Source organism: Pituophis catenifer, unplaced genomic scaffold, assembly GCF_029215685.1.
Source record: "Pituophis catenifer annectens isolate HBS135680 unplaced genomic scaffold, rPitCat1.0.hap2 SCAF_8, whole genome shotgun sequence".
NCBI classification, from domain to species: domain Eukaryota; kingdom Metazoa; phylum Chordata; class Lepidosauria; order Squamata; family Colubridae; genus Pituophis; species Pituophis catenifer.
In genome coordinates, this window is record NW_027256888.1 from 75,877,584 (window position 1) to 75,895,807 (window position 18,224).

Below are 18,224 nucleotides of genomic sequence, written 5' to 3' on the forward strand. Positions count from 1 at the left end.
TAGAGTAGAGTAGAGTAGAGTAGAGTAGAGTAGAGTAGAGTAGAGTAGAATAGGGAAAGGGAATGGGGATGGGGATGGGGATGGGAGTGGGAATAGGAATAGGAATAGGAATAGGAATAGGAATAGGAATAGGAATAGGAATAGGAATAGGAATAGGAATAGGAATAGGAATAGAATTCTTTATTGGCCAAGTGTGATTGGACACCCAAGGAATTTGTCTTTGGTGCATAAACTCTCAATGTACATGAAGGAAAAATAAAACACATTTATCGTAAATCCTAAAATACAACACTTAGTGATAGTCATAGGATACTAAATAAGCAATCAAAATCATGCTAGGAAACTAAATAATATAAATCATAAAGATGCATCCATGGCTTGGATGACCGGAGAATCTCCATAGAAACCACAGTCATCTTTTGCTGCAGGAAAACTAGTGTTTATGGAAGAATTAATTTTGCCTCCTCCATGGAGCGCGATGGCTCAGTGGTTAAAGTGGCTGAGCTTGTCAGTGAAAAGCTGACATCCTGGGTTCGAGACCCGGGCGATGTGCGATAAGGTGAGTTCCCGTTACTTGTCTCATCTCCTGCCCGCCTAGTACTTTGAAAGCATGCAAATGCAAGTAGATAAATAGGTACCACTTCAGTGGGAAGGTAAGAGGGTTTCGTGCGCCTTTGGTATATAGTCATGCTGGCCACGTGACCACGGAAGTGTCTTCGAACAACGCTGGCTCCCTCAGCTAGGAACACTGCCCCCTAGAGTCGGATACAACTGGACAGGAGAAACCTTTACCTTTTACCTCCAGGGGGCGTCAAAGAGCAGGTTACTTAAGACACAGTTGTGGCATTTCAATGTATTGCCTCCTCTAATCCAAACCAGAATGCTTTATTTATTATTATTATTTAATATTTATTCATTAAATTTATGTGCCACCCATCTTCTCTAGAGGATGACTCTGGGTACCTTAGAAACATTAAAACTACTACACATTAAAATAATGTAATGAAGCAAAAAAATAACAACAGTATTAAAATTAAAAGGGTGGGAGGAGGGGAAGGTAGTCTTTGACTTATGACTACAATTGGGACCAGAATTTCTGTAGCTAAGCAAGCAGTTGTTAAGTGAGTTGTGCCTCATTTTATGGCCTTTCTTTTGCTGTGGGATTTAAGTGAAGTTGTTGAGTGAAAAACATGGTTACTAAGTGAATCTGGCTTTTCCCTTTGACTTTGCTTGTTGGAAGCCAGCTGGGAAGGTGAAAATGGCAATCGCATACATCACAATGTCATATAATATATGTGAGTATGTGCATAATTTTATATTTATTTATTATTTTGTTATGTTTATGACTGTAGTGTATATTGGAAGTGGTGATTCTTTGGGAGCTGTATGCAACAAAATTCCATTTTAATGAATGCCAATTAGTGTACATTTCAAGTGACAATAAAGTTATTCTTTCTCTCTCTCTCTCCATCCATCGGTGAAATCCAATTTTTTTTCCTACCGGTTCTGTGGGGGTGGCTTGGTTGGGGAAGGATACTGCAAAATTCCCATTCCCTCCCCAATCCTGGGGGAAGGATATTGCAAAATCTCCATTCCCACCCCACTCTGGGTCCAGCCAGAGGTGGTATTTGCCGGTTTTCCAAACTACTCAAAATTTCCGCTACCGGTTTTCCGACAGAACCTGCTGGATTTCACCTCTCTCTCTCCCTCTCTCTCTCCCCCCCCTCTCTTTCTATCACCCCAAGATGTTGAAATCATCATAAATACATATCGGTTGCCAAGCATCCTTATAAATAGCAGTTCACCATGGATCTACTAAATCTACTACTACATGACTGCCAAACATTTAACCAAGTTTCTTTCTGCGCATTTTGTCTGTTTGCAAAGGAAATATTCATAAGGTCTCTTTTTCCCTGCTCTCATGTTTATGTTCTTTCTGTTGCATTTTTTCCCATTTTCTTAGAGTGACCACAATAGAATTGTCCCTTTAAAACCTCATTTATATTGAAAAGATGAAGGTTTCCCCTGTCCAATCGTATCTGTCTCTAGGGCCCAGTGCTCATCTCCATTTCTTGGCCGAGGGAGCCAGCATTGTCTAAAGACAATGTCCACAGCCATGTGGCCATCATACCTATATGCCAAGGTGCAAGGAATGTGGTTACCTTCCCACTGAAGTGGTACCTATTTATCTACTTGCATTTGCATGCTTTCAAACTGCTAAGCGGGCAGGAGCTGAGGTAAGTAACGGGAGCTCACCTTGTCGCACATTGCTTGGGTCTCAAACCCACTGACAAGCTCAACATCTTTCATCACTGAGACATCGCGCTCCATGGAGCAGGCAAAATTAATTCTTCCACAGTTTTCCTAGCGCTAAAGATGACTGTGGTTTCTATGGAGATTCTCAGTCATCCAGGTCATGGTTATACCAAAGGTGCTTTTTTCAAGAGGCAACTGCACTTTCTTGTTATTCTTTGAAGACATTTCAGTTCTCATCCAAGAAGTTTCTTCAGCAGTCAGAACTGAAGAAGCTTCTTCAATGAGGAGCGAAACGTCTTCAAAGTATAACAAGAAAGTCCAGTTGCTTTTTTTAAAAAAAGCACCATTTGGGATCACTGTGGTTTATTCCAGGTGAGGCAGGAAAGCAATAAACATGAATATATTTCTAATATTAGAGAAAGCATTTTACCTCTCATTTCTGTTCTGTGCCAAGCAGCACTTTATTGGTTCGATTTATTTATTTATTGGTTCGATTTATATGCCACCCTTCTCCGGAGACTCAGGGCGGCTTACAATGCGTTAAGCAATAGCCTTCATATTTTTGTATATACCTGCTTAGTAGGGCTTTTGCCCCCCCCCAAGCGGTGTTCCTTTTTATACAAAGTCAGCTTATTGCCCCCACAATCCGGGTCTTCATTTTACCTACCTCGAAAGGATGGAAGGCTAAGTCAACCTTGAGCCTGGTGAGATTTGAACTCACAGTAATTGCAGGCAGCTGGCAGCTAAGTGCTACTTTAACAGCACTTTAGTCTGCTGCGCCACCAAGGCTCTTCATCCAATTCACTTATCAATTATTATTTCCAATTTTCTTAAACATTGTATATAATATTAAGCGGTGTAATTCATATCTAACACGCTGGTATAAGGTACTTTTTCCCCCATCCTGACCTTCAGACCAAACCAGAAACACCCTTCAGATTCATCTTTCAACACAACTCTCCACAAGCTAGTCATTCACAACCTTTTTCCTGTTTATATTAGTCATTCGTTATACAACTGGCAGCTTGAAAATAAAGAAAGGAGGCCGTCCTAGTTACAGAAACATTTACTGTTCTGTTCTAGTCATCTAAAGGGCTACTTGAGTTAGCTTCCTACATGTCCTAGGAGCCTGGAGCCTAGGAGCCTGGCTAGCTCTGCAGACTAAAAGCATTGTGATTAACACCAGCTGTCTGCAATTACTGTAAGTTAGAATCTCACCAGGCTCAAGGTTGACTCAGCCTTCCATCCTTTCTAAGGTAGGTTAAATGAGGACCCAGTTTGTGGGGGCAATAAGCTGACTTTGTATAAATATACAAAAGTATGAAGGCTATTGCTTAACGCACTGTAAGCCGCCCTGAGTCTCCGGAGAAGGGCGGCATATAAATCAAATTTTTTTAAAAAAATGTCCTAAATGCCAGGCTCTTAAAAAGCCTCAAGAGAGACATATTCACCCTCTGCCCCGGGTTGTAAAATTTTATTCACTGTGGATATGTCAAAACAGATTTATTTATTTTTTTGGAATCTTCAAACAGTGGCATAAGAATTAACTCGTAAGAACATTTATATAATTTATTATAAGGCTTTTTACTCCTATCAAGAGTTCGAAGCATTTCTGATGCAACTAAGGATACCTGGAGGCCACAGCCAGGCAGTTCAAGAGGTCATGTGCAAGCAGAAAAATCATACAAAACAGAATATAGAATAATAAGAGCTGGAAGAGACCTTGGAGGTCTTCTAGTCCAGCGGTCCCCAACCCTTTTGGCACCAGGGACTGGTTTCGTGGAAGACAATTTTTCTACAGACCTGAGGTGGGTTGGGGGAAACGGTTTTGTGTGCTACCTAGATTCATGAAGGCACAAGGCGATAACGCTTCACATGCTTGTGTGGCCTAGCTCCTAACAGGGTTGGGGACCCCTGTTTTAGTCCATCCCCTGCTCAAGCAGGAGACCCTATACCCGTGATGGCGAACCTATGGCATGCGTGCCACAGGTGGCACGTGGAGCCATATCGGTGGGCACGCGAGCTCAGCTCCGGCGTGCATGCGCATGCCGGCCAGCTGATTTTCGGGCCTTCTGGACCCACCAGAAGTAGGGAAACGGACCATTTTCTGCCTCCAGAGGGCCTCGGTGGGGGGGAGAACTGTTTTTGCCCTCCCCAGGCTCCAAGAAAGCTTCTGGAGCCTGGGGAGGGCGAAAAACGGGTCTACCAGGTCCACCTTGCCATCGTGTGTCAAAAGCAGTGGGAGCGTACTGGGGTCGCATGCGCGGGGGGCATTGAATTATGGGTATGGGTACGTGTGTGTGTGTTTGACCCTCCCAGGTCCCCCTCTTTTTGGCACGTGACAGCAAAAAGGTTAGCCATCACTGCCCTATGCCATTCCAGACAAATGACTCTCCAGTCTCTTTGAAACCTGCAATGATGGAGCACCCATAACCTGCAATGATGGAGCACTCTGGAGGCAAGTCGTTCCACTGATTAATTGTTCTAACTTTCAGGAAATTTCTCCTTGATTCAAGGTTGAATCTCTCCTTGATTAGTTTCCACCCATTGCTTCTTGTCCTGCCCTCAGGTGCTTTGGAGAATAGCTTGACTCCCTCTTCCTTGTGGCAACCCCTTAAGTATTGGAAGACTGCTATCATGTCACCCCTCTTCACTTCATTAGACTAGACATATTCAATTCGTGCCACCATTCTCCATATGTTTCAGCCTCCAGCCCCCTAATCACCTTTGTTGCTCTCCATACTCTTTCTAAAATCTCAACTTTTTTTTTTTGAACCATGGTGACAAAAACTGGATGCAATATTTCAAAGCAATATAAAGCGGTACTAGCTCTTCAAGTGACTTTGATACTATCCTTCCGTTGTGTTGGCTTTTTGGCAGCTGCTAGATACTGTCCAAATCCTCAATAAAGTGTTATATAAAGAATCAGATTACCTGATCCAATAATAGAGACTTCTATTACATCAGTTTCAAAGAAACGAGGGTGATGGAAAATGACAATATTTAGGATAGGGGTGAGAAATTAAGAGAATAACAGGAAGAGTTGGAAGGGACCTTGGAGGTCTTCTAGTCCAACCCCCTGCTTAAGCAGGAAACCCTACACCACTTCAGACAAATGGTTATCCAACATCTTCTTAAAAACTTCCAGTGTTGGAGCATTCACAACTTCTGGAGGCAAGTTGTTCCACTGGTTAATTGTTCTCACTGTCAGGAAATTTCTCCTTAGTTCTAAATTGCTTCTCTCCTTGGTTAGTTTCCACCCATTGCTTCTTGTCCTGCCCTCAGGTGCTTTGGAGAATAACTTGACTCCCTCTTCTTTGTGGCAGCCCCTGAGATATTGGAACGCTGCTATCATGTCTCCCCTAAGTCCTTCTTTTTTTATTAAACTAGACATACCCAGTTCCTGCAACTGTTCTTCATATATTTTAGCCTCCAGTCCCTTAATCACCTTTATTGCTCTTCTCTGCTCTTCTTTCTAGAGTCTCCACATCTTTTTTACATTGTGGCGACCAAAACTGGATGCAATATTCCAAGTGTGGCCTTACCAAGGCATTATAAAGTGGTATTATTAACACTTCACGTGATCTTGATTCTATCCCTCTGTTTATGCAGCCTTTTGCAGGTCTTAAAGTGGCCAAGGTTGGACACCGCTAGTTTAAACACTGAGTTATTTCAAAGCTTTGGTACATCATCCTTTTTCTACCTCCAAAGCCTCTTTGCTCAGTTTATAAACTTGCCAAGTTCCGATGCTTTCCCTTGGCTCCCTTTTCCAGCTCGTGCTAATTTTAAAAGATGCCACATAGGCAAACTTGATCCAGCCAACAAACACAAGAAGAAACCCTAACAAAGCAATCTCTTGATTTCATTTAAGTTCTTCCCTCCAAGGAATCAGCTCTTCCTCCCTAGCTTTTCCTTGCCAAGGAAACGCTTAGAAGTTGAAAATCATTGCTCTTCTTAAGACACCCTGCTAAAATTAAAAAAAAAAAAACCTGTTACAACTATTTAGTCACGTGGGGCAGCTGGTGGGAAACGTACTAGGGATCCCAACAAATGATAAAAAGCTTCTCAGCCTGTCATTGATACAACTCTTTTTGCTACTACTGGTAGCAAAGTTACAAAGGCATTGAAAAAGTGAGTTATGACTGTTAATCAGGGTGGATTTGATTTAAATCGAGTTGATTTAAATCACAATTTAAATCATGATTTAAATCACTAGTAAAAAGGCTTGATTTAAATCAACTCGATTTAAATCATAATTTTTAAAGAGCAACTGTCATCTCTGCTACTCCTTTGACCCGCTGTTGACTCACCGATAGTCCCAGTGTTGCAGAATATATAGCCTCATGCTACATAACTAAGCTCCATTTCATGCTGAATAAACTAAATTATTTATGTATCTTAAATCTTACAATAGATTTTTACCCCAAAAGTTTTTTATTAAAATAAATTTGATAAAAATAAAAAAAATCCGATTTAAATTAAAAAAAATGATTTTTTTATTTTTAAAAAAAAAATCATTGATTTTTATCCACCCTGCTGTTAATACTACTTTATAATGCCTTGGTTAGGCCACACTTTGGACTACTGCATCCAGTATCGGTCGTCACGATGTAAAAAGATGTTGACACTCTAGAATAGGAGTCAGCAACCTTAAACACTCGGAGAGGCATTTGGACCAGTTTCCCACAGAAAAGAAAACACCGGGAGCCACAAAACCCTTCCCATGCCTGACTATTTCCTGAGCGGCCACAAAACTAGCATAGGTAGTTGAATTAAAGATTCTGTTTTCTTCCGAAACTTTTCTTTTCTTGGATTTATCCATGGTTGGCCTACTGGAGGTTAATAAATTGCGCGTCAGTGGGTGTTGCACATTGACAGTTGTGACGCATATTTTGAGCGACAGGGAGCCGCAGCAGAGGGATGAAAGAGCCACATGAGGCTCCAGAGCCGCAGGTTGCTGACCCCTGCTCTAGAAAGAGTGCAGAGAAGAGCAACAGAGACGATTAGGGGACCGGAGACCAAAACATATGAAGAACGGTTGCAGGAACTGGGTGTGTCTAATTTAATGAAAAGAAGGACTAGGGGTGACATGATAGCAGTGTTTCAATATCTCAGGGGCTGCCACAAAGAAGAGGGAGTCATGTATTCTCCAAAGCACCTGAGATGCTTTGATAAGAAGCAATGGATGGAAACCAGGATGGATAAAAATTGATTTTTTTAAAAAAAATAAAAAAAAATCAGATTTTTCAATTTTAAATTGGATTTTTTTTTTCAAATGTATCAATTTGAAATCAAAATTTCAAATTTATTTTGAAAAATTTATTTTTTTTAATCAAATTTATTTTAATAAAGTGCTTTTGGAGTAAACAAACCACTGCAGTTGTTCAGTGAATCTTTCGGTCATTAAGCGAAACCGGGTTTCTCCCCACCCATTAACTGTGCTAGTCAAAAGCGAGTTGGGAAAGGTAAAAAAGTCAATCATGTGACTCCCGGGATGCTGCAATCAGCGTAAGTACATGCCTGTTGCCAAGTACCTAAATTTTGATCACATGACTGCGGGGATAATGGTTGTAAGCACAAGGATTGGTGGTATAAGTTTTTTTCACTGCCGCTGCAACTTTGCACATTCGCTATATGAATTGCTGCAAATTGAGGACTAACTGCAGGTAGTCCTCAACGAACGACCACAACTGAGCCCAAAATGTATGTTGCTAAGGGAGAAATTTGTTAAAGTGAGTTATGCCCCATTTTATGTCTTTTCTTGCCACGCTTGTTAAGTGAATCACTTAAGTTGTTAAGTTAGTCCCATGGTTGTTAAGTGAATCTGGCTTCCCCATTGACTTTGCTTGTCAGAAGGTCGCAAAAGGGGATCACATGACCCCCCAGATACTGCAACCGTCATAAATATGAACCAGTAGTCAAGACCGAATGTAAATCACGTGGCCATGGGGATCCTGCAGTATGAAAAATGGTCCTAGATCACTTTTTTTTCCAGTGCTGTTGTAACTTCAAATGGTCACTAAGTGAACTGTTGTAAGTCGAGGACTATATAGATCCGTGATGGCGAACTTATGGCACGCGTGCACAGGTGGAACACAGAGTCATATCTGTGGGCACACAAGTGTTGCCTCAGCTCAGCTTCAGCGTGCATGTGCACGCCAGCCAGCTGATTTCTGGGCCTTCCGGGCCCACCGGAAGTCACGAAATGGGCTGTTTCCGGCCTCTGGAGGGCCTCCAGGGAGTGGAGAAGGCAGTTTTCGTCCTCCCCAAGCTCCTAGAAAGCCTCTGGTGCCTGGGGAGAGCAAAAAATGGGATTTCCGGTCCTATTGGAAGTCGGAAAATGGGCCGTTTCCGGCCTTTGGAGGGCATTCGGGGTGGGGGGGAGGCCGTTTTCTCTCTCCCCAGGCTCCTTGAAAAAGGGCCTACCAGGCCCACTGTGCCGCTTGCCAAAAGCGGCGGGAGCGCAGGGGGTCATGCACGCATGCACGGGGGGGGGACAGGGGACATCGAATTATGGATGTGGGCATGCGTGCACACGACCCCCCCGCTCCCCCCGCTTTTGACACACGACGGCAAAAAGGTTAGCCATCCCTGATATAAGTAGTCGACTTACAATCATTCATTTATGTCCATTCGCTTACTGAGTACATGACTTATTTAACTTCAGTGATTCGCTTAACATCCACGACAAAAAAAAGGTCATAAAATTGGATGTGACTCATTTAATAACTGCCTTGCTTAGCAACCAAAGTTCCAGTCTCAATTGTGGTTGTAACTCAAGGACTATTTGTACTACCGATTCATGAGAAAGCAATCGAAAAAGGGTTACTATTTTACCTCCTCAACCTTCACTTTGAAAAAGATGGTTCTTTGTTCCACTTTGCCGAGAGCACTTTCTGTAGAGAGTGTTATTATTATCTTTTTACAAATATTCCCCCTTAAGCACAATAATCCAACTCTGTTTTCTATAGTGAGACCAGAACATGGATTTTCAAGGCAAAGTTGTTTGGTTAGAAGGTCAATTCAAACTCAAAACAGCAACACAGAACTTCTGCCAAGAAGAGATATAAAAAGGTTATTTTCCTTAAGGCTTTTAAACAAAACCACTAATGTTTCTTATTTGGAATAGAAGTGATTCCTGTATATCACGGTTCTCATTTCAACTTCCTAACCAGGAAGAAAAATTTGAATTTTATCAGCATTATTATTTTTTTATAGCAAAACAGCAAAAGGAAAGAAACAAGCTAAGAATCGTTCTTTGCAAGGCTTGTAAAACTTGTTAAAAAAAAGGAGGAACAGAGGGGAGAGAAAAGGGAAAACGCGCCACAGCAACGTGACAAAGAAATACAAAGAATTTCCAAACTCCAATCAAAACCAGATTTTATTCTGCCATTACAGGCCTGTCTTTAACTGAATTGCTGCATTTAAGCTGATAAGGAGGAACATAAATCAGTCATATCCAAAACTCCCTAGTGGAAGTGCCAAATTGCTATTCCAACTGCCAGTTTCATGTTTGAGAGCTAAAATAACCCAAGTCCTAATGACTTAAGGAAAACCAGAGAGACTCTAGAGCTTAATATTTCCAATTGCAACTGGCTGAACTACTCTTGGATTCCGTGCCCATTCGCTTCCCGAAATTTTCCTTCCCTTTTTAGAATAAGAAAAGCCAAAGCCAAATATTTCAAGGGCAAAGGAGAAGGGACTCGCGTGTTTACCTCTGTAACTGCCTTGATTACAATAACAGGACTCTGGATAGGAAGTCTAAAATTAATGGGGCTGGAAAAATACCCCCTTTTAACAGTGGGGATTTTCATATAAGCAGAGAGGCCTCAGAGATAATCCAAGACAAGGTGTAAGATGCAGGCAGGAGGGTTTAGGACAGGCATGGCTAACCTTTTTGTCGTCGCAGGCTGAAAGCACCCATAATGCAGTGCGACACATACACCCTGCCCTCGCTGCATGCATGCGCAATCCCCCAACGCCCCGTTTTTGGTCCAGTAGGCCTCCCTGCAGCTTTCTGGGAGCAAAAAATGGGCTGAGGGGGTGCGCCGTCCTCCGCACTCCCGACCCACACGTGTGCATGACCCCACGCAATGTGTGCATCTCCCACATGGAGAGAGAAGACGTCTGAAGATGTCTCCGTGGTCATGTGGCCGGCATGACTAAATGCCAAAGGCGCACAGAACGTTGTTACCTTCCCACCAAAGTGGTCCCTATTTTTCTACTTGCATTTTTTACGTGCTTTCGAACCTCTAGGTTGGCAGAAGCTGGGATGAGTAACGGGAGCTCACTCCAGAGGTGGGTTCTAATTATCTTTACTGTTCGCAACGGGAGTGTGTGCGCTTCTGCGCCTGCGCAGATCACCCGTGATGACATCATGGTGGGTGGGCGGAGTCTCCCGCCAGTTTTACTACCGGTTCTATAGAACCGGACCAAACTGGGGGCAACCCATTACTGGCTCACTCCGTTACACGGCGCTAGGTATTCAAACCGCTGAACTGCCGACCTGATTGACAAGCTCAGCATCTTAGCCACTGAGTGACTGCGTCTCTAGGCCTCTGGTAGAAGACCCCAAACTGAGCACAAGACAGACCACCCCATAAGGGGGAGAAGGTAATGTATGCGTGTGCGTGTATTACAATAGCACTGAAAATAATGTATGGTCATGAGCCATGGTGGTGCAGTGATTAGAATGCAGTACTGCAGGCTACTTCTGCGGACTGCCGGCTGCCTACAGTTCAGCAGTTCGATCCTGACTGGTTCAAGGTTGACTCAGTCTTCCGTCCTTCCGAGGTGGGTAAAATGAGGATCCAGATTCTTGGGGCCAATAGTCTGACTCTGTAAACCGCTTAGAGAGGATCACTATAGAAGTCTTAAATGCCATTGCTATTTTTCACACTTACAATTGTTGCAGCAAGCCCATTGGTCATGTGATCAAATTTTGGCGCTTGGCAACTAGCATGTATTTATATCGGTGGCACTGTCACAATGTCATGTGATTTTGCAACCTTCTCAGATTTACTTAACGACTGCATGAAGGGAACATAAAATGAGACACAACTCACTTAACCGCCTTGCTTAACAACAGAAAATTTGTGCTCAACTCTGGTTGGAATCATGGACGTACACACACAAATATATATAAGGGAGACAGAGAGAAAACTATCTGTTTTAACTTATCAAAATCTATCCTACTTAATTCTCGAATAGGGCTAGTCAACAAAACTAAATTTTCAATGGCACAACCAATGTACATCTAGCGAGCCATTTTTTTTTTAACAAGCAGCTGTCTTAAACTTTTCACAGAGCAAGATTCTCTTGGAGTCAGGGATAGTTTTGCCACCAGACGGAAGGCACTCAAGGCTGCCCATATCATTAAAAAGTCTCGAGTTACCTTGCATAAAGAATGGTGGGCAGCAAGAGAGAACATCAATAAACAAACTATCATTGGAAATGATGGGCTGCTGAGAAGTGTTAAATCTCTAACGTTCCAATCCCTTTCTTAACAGCCATGGCACAAGAAGATAAATATAGTTTTAAATCGGGAAACGCGGATGGAATTCAATTCATATGTATCTTGTGTTATTATACTTTAAGAGTCAGCTTGACGTATCCGGCTAGAGACTGGGAGACCGTGATTTCTAGTCTTACCTTAGGCACCAAGCCAACTGCAAGACTGTGAGCCAATTCCTTTTTCTCAGCCCTAGGAAACCACTGACAAAATGATGCCAAGAAAACTGAAAAAGCTTATCCAGGAGTTGAGGTTGTTTTAAAGGCGCACAATTTCATTTTATTTATAGAGGTGTTACTGGATTTTTCTTTTCTGCACTTTCAAAGCAAAAATGCAAAAATTCTTCAGTGTCAGTAAACACCCCTTGTTCCTTTCCACGGATGTACTCCTCAATTTTAATCTAAGCCACTGATTCTTTTAACAAGAAAATATGTGCAAAATCAATCTATTCAAATGAACCAGTATCTCTGGGCGTTAAACCGTGTTTTAAGCTTTTGGAGCTAAGTGCTTAGCTCTGACACACAGTCAAAGGCAAATATATATTAGTTGTGCATGAGAGAATTCAGCAAAAATAAATTGCCAAGAAGCAAAACAGAGTCATAAAAAATAGCTTAATTGAGGCATTTGAGGGGAGGGGTTAGAATGAACCATGATGTCATCCGATAAAGTAATTCCTCCTTTTTGTTACTGCATTAATAGATGAGCGTAGAAACTAAGAATCTTTAAACTTCATTACCCCCATCAACATGTAGAACATGTAGAAGACAAATTCATTGTGTGTCCAGTCACACTTGGCCAATAAAGAATTCTATTCTATTCTATTCTATTCTATTCTATTCTATTCTATTCTATTCTATTCTATTCTATTCTATTCTATTCTATTCTATTCTAATTCTATTCTCACCATCCTCTCCTGATCTATTATCAAGGATATCATGCATTTAATCCCACTAGTTTTAAGTACATTGTTGATATTTTACATTCTCACACTGACTGTCCAGTCCATGAAATGCTTCAGAGAGTTACAATGTCATCAATAATAATAATAACTTTATTGTCATTGTACATGTATACCCAGTATACCCATACAACGAAATTCATTTAACACCCAAAGACCAGGTCCAACACACATAACAATCCCCAAACACACTCTCACCCACCACAATTCCCCACCCCTAAACTACCCAAACATCCACTCAACAGACCAAGTCATGCTGTCCAAGAGCTCACCGATGGTGGCCCTTTAGTTCATTGTTGAATGCAATTATAGCTCTGGGATAAAAACTATTCAGAAAACGTGTGGTCTGAGTTTTAATTGTTCTGTATCTTCTGCCAGAAGGCAACAGTCCAAAAAGATTGTAAGCAGGATGGGAAGAGTCCCTGAGAATGTTATGCAACTTTCTCAAACAGCGAGATTCGAAGATGTCATCCAGGGCTGGTAGCTGGAGTCCGATGATATTCTGGGCAGTTTTAATGATTCTCAGTGTAGAGCATTTTTGTCTGCTACAGAGCTGCTCCCATACCATGCAAGAATGCCGTATGTCAGGACACTCAATGGTGCTGCGATAGTAGGACAGAAGTAAATGCTGAGATAGATTTATCTTCCTGAGCATTCTCAGGAAGTACAGCCAAGGAATGACCACAAAGCTGGAATACAAAAGAGATGCAAGTAGTCCCCAACTTATGACTGTAATTGAGCCTGGCAATTATGGTCGTAAGTCATGATGATACTAAAATGATCGGACCCAACTTTTGTGGAAATGATTAAGTGATTGTGCAGACGCTAAATCTGTTTTTTTGGTTCCCACCACATTTCACCTCTAAGCCAACTCTTCTTTTCCATATGGTTTTTCAGGATGTTTCCCATTATTCCTGAGCATCTCCACTCAGATGTGAGCGCTATTCCAGATGACAAACTGACACAAAATATTCAGGAATGTTTATTACAGGTACTCCTTGACTTATGACTAACAGCTGAGCCCAAAATTTCTGCTGCTAGGCAAGACAGTTATTAAGTAGGATTTGCTCCATTTTATGACCTCCCTTGCCATAGTTGTTAAGTGAATCACTGCAGTTGTTAGTAACATGATCTTTACAATAAGGTCATAAAAAGGGATCACATGCAATCATCATAAATATGAATCAATTGCCAAGTATCTGAATTTTGAACATGTGGATGCTGCAATGGTTGTAAGTGTGAAAAAAGGCTATCAGTCCCTTTTTTCAGTGCTGTTGTAACTTCAAACAGTCACTAAACTGTTGTAAGTCAAGGACTACAAGTACTGTAGTATAGCAGAATACCATATATATCATCTTTGCAGAAGCAACACAGCTTACGTTGGGCTTTTGAAATGACTGTGATCTTAAGATCCTTTTCACAATATATCCAAACTACAGTTCTCCAATTCTAAAAGTACAAATTTGTACCATTGCATCTTGTCTCTATTGAGTTTCACTTTTTTTTTAATTTTTTAATGCAATTCAGTTACACCTCCTACTAAAAACATTTGAAGCTTCTTATGTTTCTAATCTTCTGGGATTTTTTTTTTTAATATTTTCTAAATGTGATGTGACTTCCTTCCACTTCCATTCGTGTCGTTATTAAAAAAAATACTGAGAAATTATAAACTGTCCCAGATTAATCAAATCCTGCTTATATTTTGCTTAAAAGCGGGAAAAACCAGGGCTATTCTGGAATAAACAAAAACGCAAAATAGAGAAAGCCAAGAAAGGTTTAGTAAATCCATGTCAATTAAAACATGGTTTGTTAAATTAATTCAGATGGCTGAGTTTGCATTGCATGTTGAACAATAAAATAACTATACTAGCCTAAGGTATTATGCAAAGATAACCTATATATAAACAGTAGTTAATAAAGGTTTCAGGCTGCAAAATGTGTTGTCCCATGCTGGACTATGGCAAAAAAAAAGAAAGATGGGACAATAACTCAATATTTGATATGCTTGACCCAATGAAAGCAAAAGGAGATTGTTAACATATTTCTATCTTGCTCTGAATTTATGAAAACAAAATAATATGTAAGAAATGTAAGGGGACTGCACATATAACACTCACTCACGCCAGAGGTGCTATTCAGCAGGTTCTGACCAGTTCTGGAGAACCGGTAGCGGAAATTTTGAGTAGTTCGGAGAACCGGTAAACACCACTTCTGACTGGCCCCGCCCCCATCTATTCTCTGCCTCCCGAGTCCCAGTTGATTGGGAAGAAATGGGGATTTTGCAGTAACCTTTCCCTGGAGTGGGGTGGGAATGGAGATTTTACAGCATCCTTCCCCTGCCACACCCACCAAGTAATGTCACGCCCACCAAGCCAGCCCACAGAACCGGTAGTAAAAAAATTTGAATCCCACCACTCATATCCTTTTACAAAGAAACAATGAATTCATCACTAATATGGAATCCACTTTTTGGTTAAACCCAGAATTTTATGTTGTGGACCTCAACACTAATCCAAGGAATAATGGATGGAAACTGACCAAGGAGAGATTCAACCTGGAAATTAGGAGAAATTTCCTGACAGTGAGAACAATCAACCCATGGAACAGAAGTTGCCTTCAGAAGTTGTAGGAGCTTCATCACTGGAGGCTTTCAAGAAGAGATTGGAATGCCGTCTGTCAGAAATGGTCTAGGGTCTCCTTGCTTGGGCGGGGGGTTGGACTAGATGACCTACAAGGCCCCTTCCAACTCTGTTAATCTGTAATCTCTATTAAAACAAGACATGCATTCTGCAAAGTTTCTTAATCTTTTAATCAAAGTCCTATTGCATTGCCGAACCAAGGCTGTGGTTACCAATACTTGTGATTCTAGGTAATGCTATTGAATTAAATAGAAACCCTCTGAAGGGGAAACGCTTACCACCTGCAACTTTAAAGACAAGTAATTAAGAACAGAGACACTTTGATGTCGTTCTTAAGGTACCAGGCTAGAAATCAAGAGACTGGGAGTTCTAGTTCTACCTTATGCACGAAGCCAAATGGGTGACCTTGAACAAATCACTCACTGTCAGTCCCAATGTTCTGTCCCCCTTCCTCACACAGGCAAACGTAATACCAAGCACGCCTGCCAATATTTTATTAGGTAAAGAGATTAGAATTCTTGGCAGACCAAGGTTTTGGCCGCAAGCTGCCGAATGCCTGCCAAGACCGTTTTCACTCCCATAAAGCAGAAGAGGACTTATCTTCAATCCGTTCCAGGAGCAACAAATCATCCACGAGACAAGAGTTTAGTCAATGTTCAATCCAAAATATATCCAAGCCGAATTTCAGAGATCACGATGTGACTTGCAGCAATCCCACCCACTTTTATTCCTGGTGGGGCGTGGCTCAGTGACTCAGCTCAATCTCTGGCCCTCCCACGCCTCTTCCGTTGCTGCGCACGATTCTCCCTCCGACGCTGCCTGGGATCAAGCCAGAATTCATCATCCTCGCTCCCTATCAATTGGTCCTTCCTCCTGGCACATCCCAGGCTGTTCCTCCTGGCACATCCCAGCCTGTTCCTCCTGGCCTTCGGATGGAACCTGAGGCATTGCCAGAAAGGAGGCTCCTGGAGAGGGAGGCCTTGTCAGTTCCTCCCCATCTGAGTCCTCTTCCTCTATTAGGATAGGCTCAGGAATCGGGGTCACAAAACCCAAGAAAACAGCAACGGCAAAAATCTTGCCAAAAACGAAACACAACAACTTTGATTAACTCTGGAATTATGACCCTACAATGTGTTCATCGAACCATGCTCTACAATTTCTCACCAGCTACTTCCTGGAACATTCGATCTCGGGCAGTGATGGCGAACCTTTTCGGCACCTAGCACGCGTGCTCGTCTGAGCCGCAACTCGGAAGAGGAGCTGCCAATGGCGCATGCACGCGCCCAAAAATGAACTTCCTGTTTCCAGCACGCGCATGGTCCCCAGCCAGCTAGTCTTCCGGGTTTCTCTTGTGAATGCGCTCACAACAATCAGCTGGACGGCGTGCATGCTCATGCAGGAAAAGGGAAGACCAGCTCTTCCAGTTACCAGCACTGCTACAAGTAAAAAGACCAGCTGATCATCACACGCGCATGCATGGCAGAAATCCGGAAGAGGAACGGGTGACGCCGTGCATGCCAAGAGACATGGCTCCACGTGGCACTTCGGGCACGCGTGCCATAGGTTCGCCATCACGGATCTAGGGTGTAGATCAAGTGAAAGGAATGGCAGCAACACGAACCCAAGCTCTTTGCTGTACTGATTTTTAAAATGTCAAAGACGATTCCAAATAGCTTTTAAAAGACCTTTGCTGACAGATATACAGTCACTGCAACCAAAATGGTTAAGAACCAAAGCGACATTAACACAAAACACCAAGCTACAAAATGTCTGTATTATTATGATGGTTGGCCGCACAGACAGATGTTTAGCATTGGAACTGGCATTTTTGTCTATTTATCAAGTCCTTTCCAAGGACCTGGAATAGGCTGTTTAATAATATTAAAGGGATTTCCACCAGATGTAAGCTGTTCCAAACAAGGCTGCCTTCTGCAATTGACCGATGGCGATTTTGTGGATGTTGACGGGTTTCGAGAGGTGTTTCAGATGTTTTGGGACTGGAACGAAGGTGCATTATTACAGGTAGTCCTCAGCCTTACGGCCACCATTGAGCCCAACATTTCTGCGGCTAATTGAGACATTTTTTAAGTGAGTTTTGCCCCGTTTTACGACCTTCCTTGCCACAGTTGTTAAGTGAATCACTGGAGTTGATAAATTAGCAAGCCGGTTGTTAAGTGAATCTGGCCACCCCCATTGAGTTGGCTTGTCAGAAGGTTGCGAGAGATGATCATGTGACCCTGGGACTCCGCAACGGTCGTAAATATGAACCAGTTGCTAAGCATCTGAATTTTGATCATGTGATCTTGGAGATGCTGCGAAGGTTGTAACTGAAAAACAGTCATAAGTCACTTTTTTCGGTGCCGTTGTAACTTTGAACGGTCACTAAAATGAATTGTTGTAAGTCAAGGACTACCTGTACTATTGATACTATCTTTGCTTTCTTTTGCCATAGTTGTTCTACTTCTATTTGCAGGTCTTTTTCTTCTACAGGTAGTCCTCGACTTATGAACACAATTTAGCCCAAAATTTCCATTGCTAAGCAAGATGATTGTTAAGTGAGTTGTGCCCCATTTTACCACCTTTAATGGCACAGTTGTTAAGTGAATCACTGCACTTGTTAGTAACTAGTTAGTAACTAATAAGTTAGTAACATGATTGAGTGAATCTGGCATTCCCACTGACTTTACTTGTCAGAAGGTTGCAAAAGGAGATCACATGACCCCAGAATCCTGTTGTAACTTCAAATGGTCACTAAACGAATGGTTGCAAGCCAAGGACTACCTATACCTACCTGCTGTCTCCAGGGTACTGCCATATCAAGAATCTAGACTTTTTTGGTCTTTCTTATCAGCAATTATTA

The 18,224-nt window shown here is 42.1% G+C and overlaps 1 protein-coding gene across 2 annotated transcripts in view; it reads right to left on the reverse strand.

Moving 5' to 3' along the window:
* The window catches only part of SEPTIN11 (septin 11), a 129,913-nt gene that overhangs the window by 65,673 nt on the left and 46,016 nt on the right, over window positions 1–18,224 (reverse strand). The window lies entirely within an intron of this gene.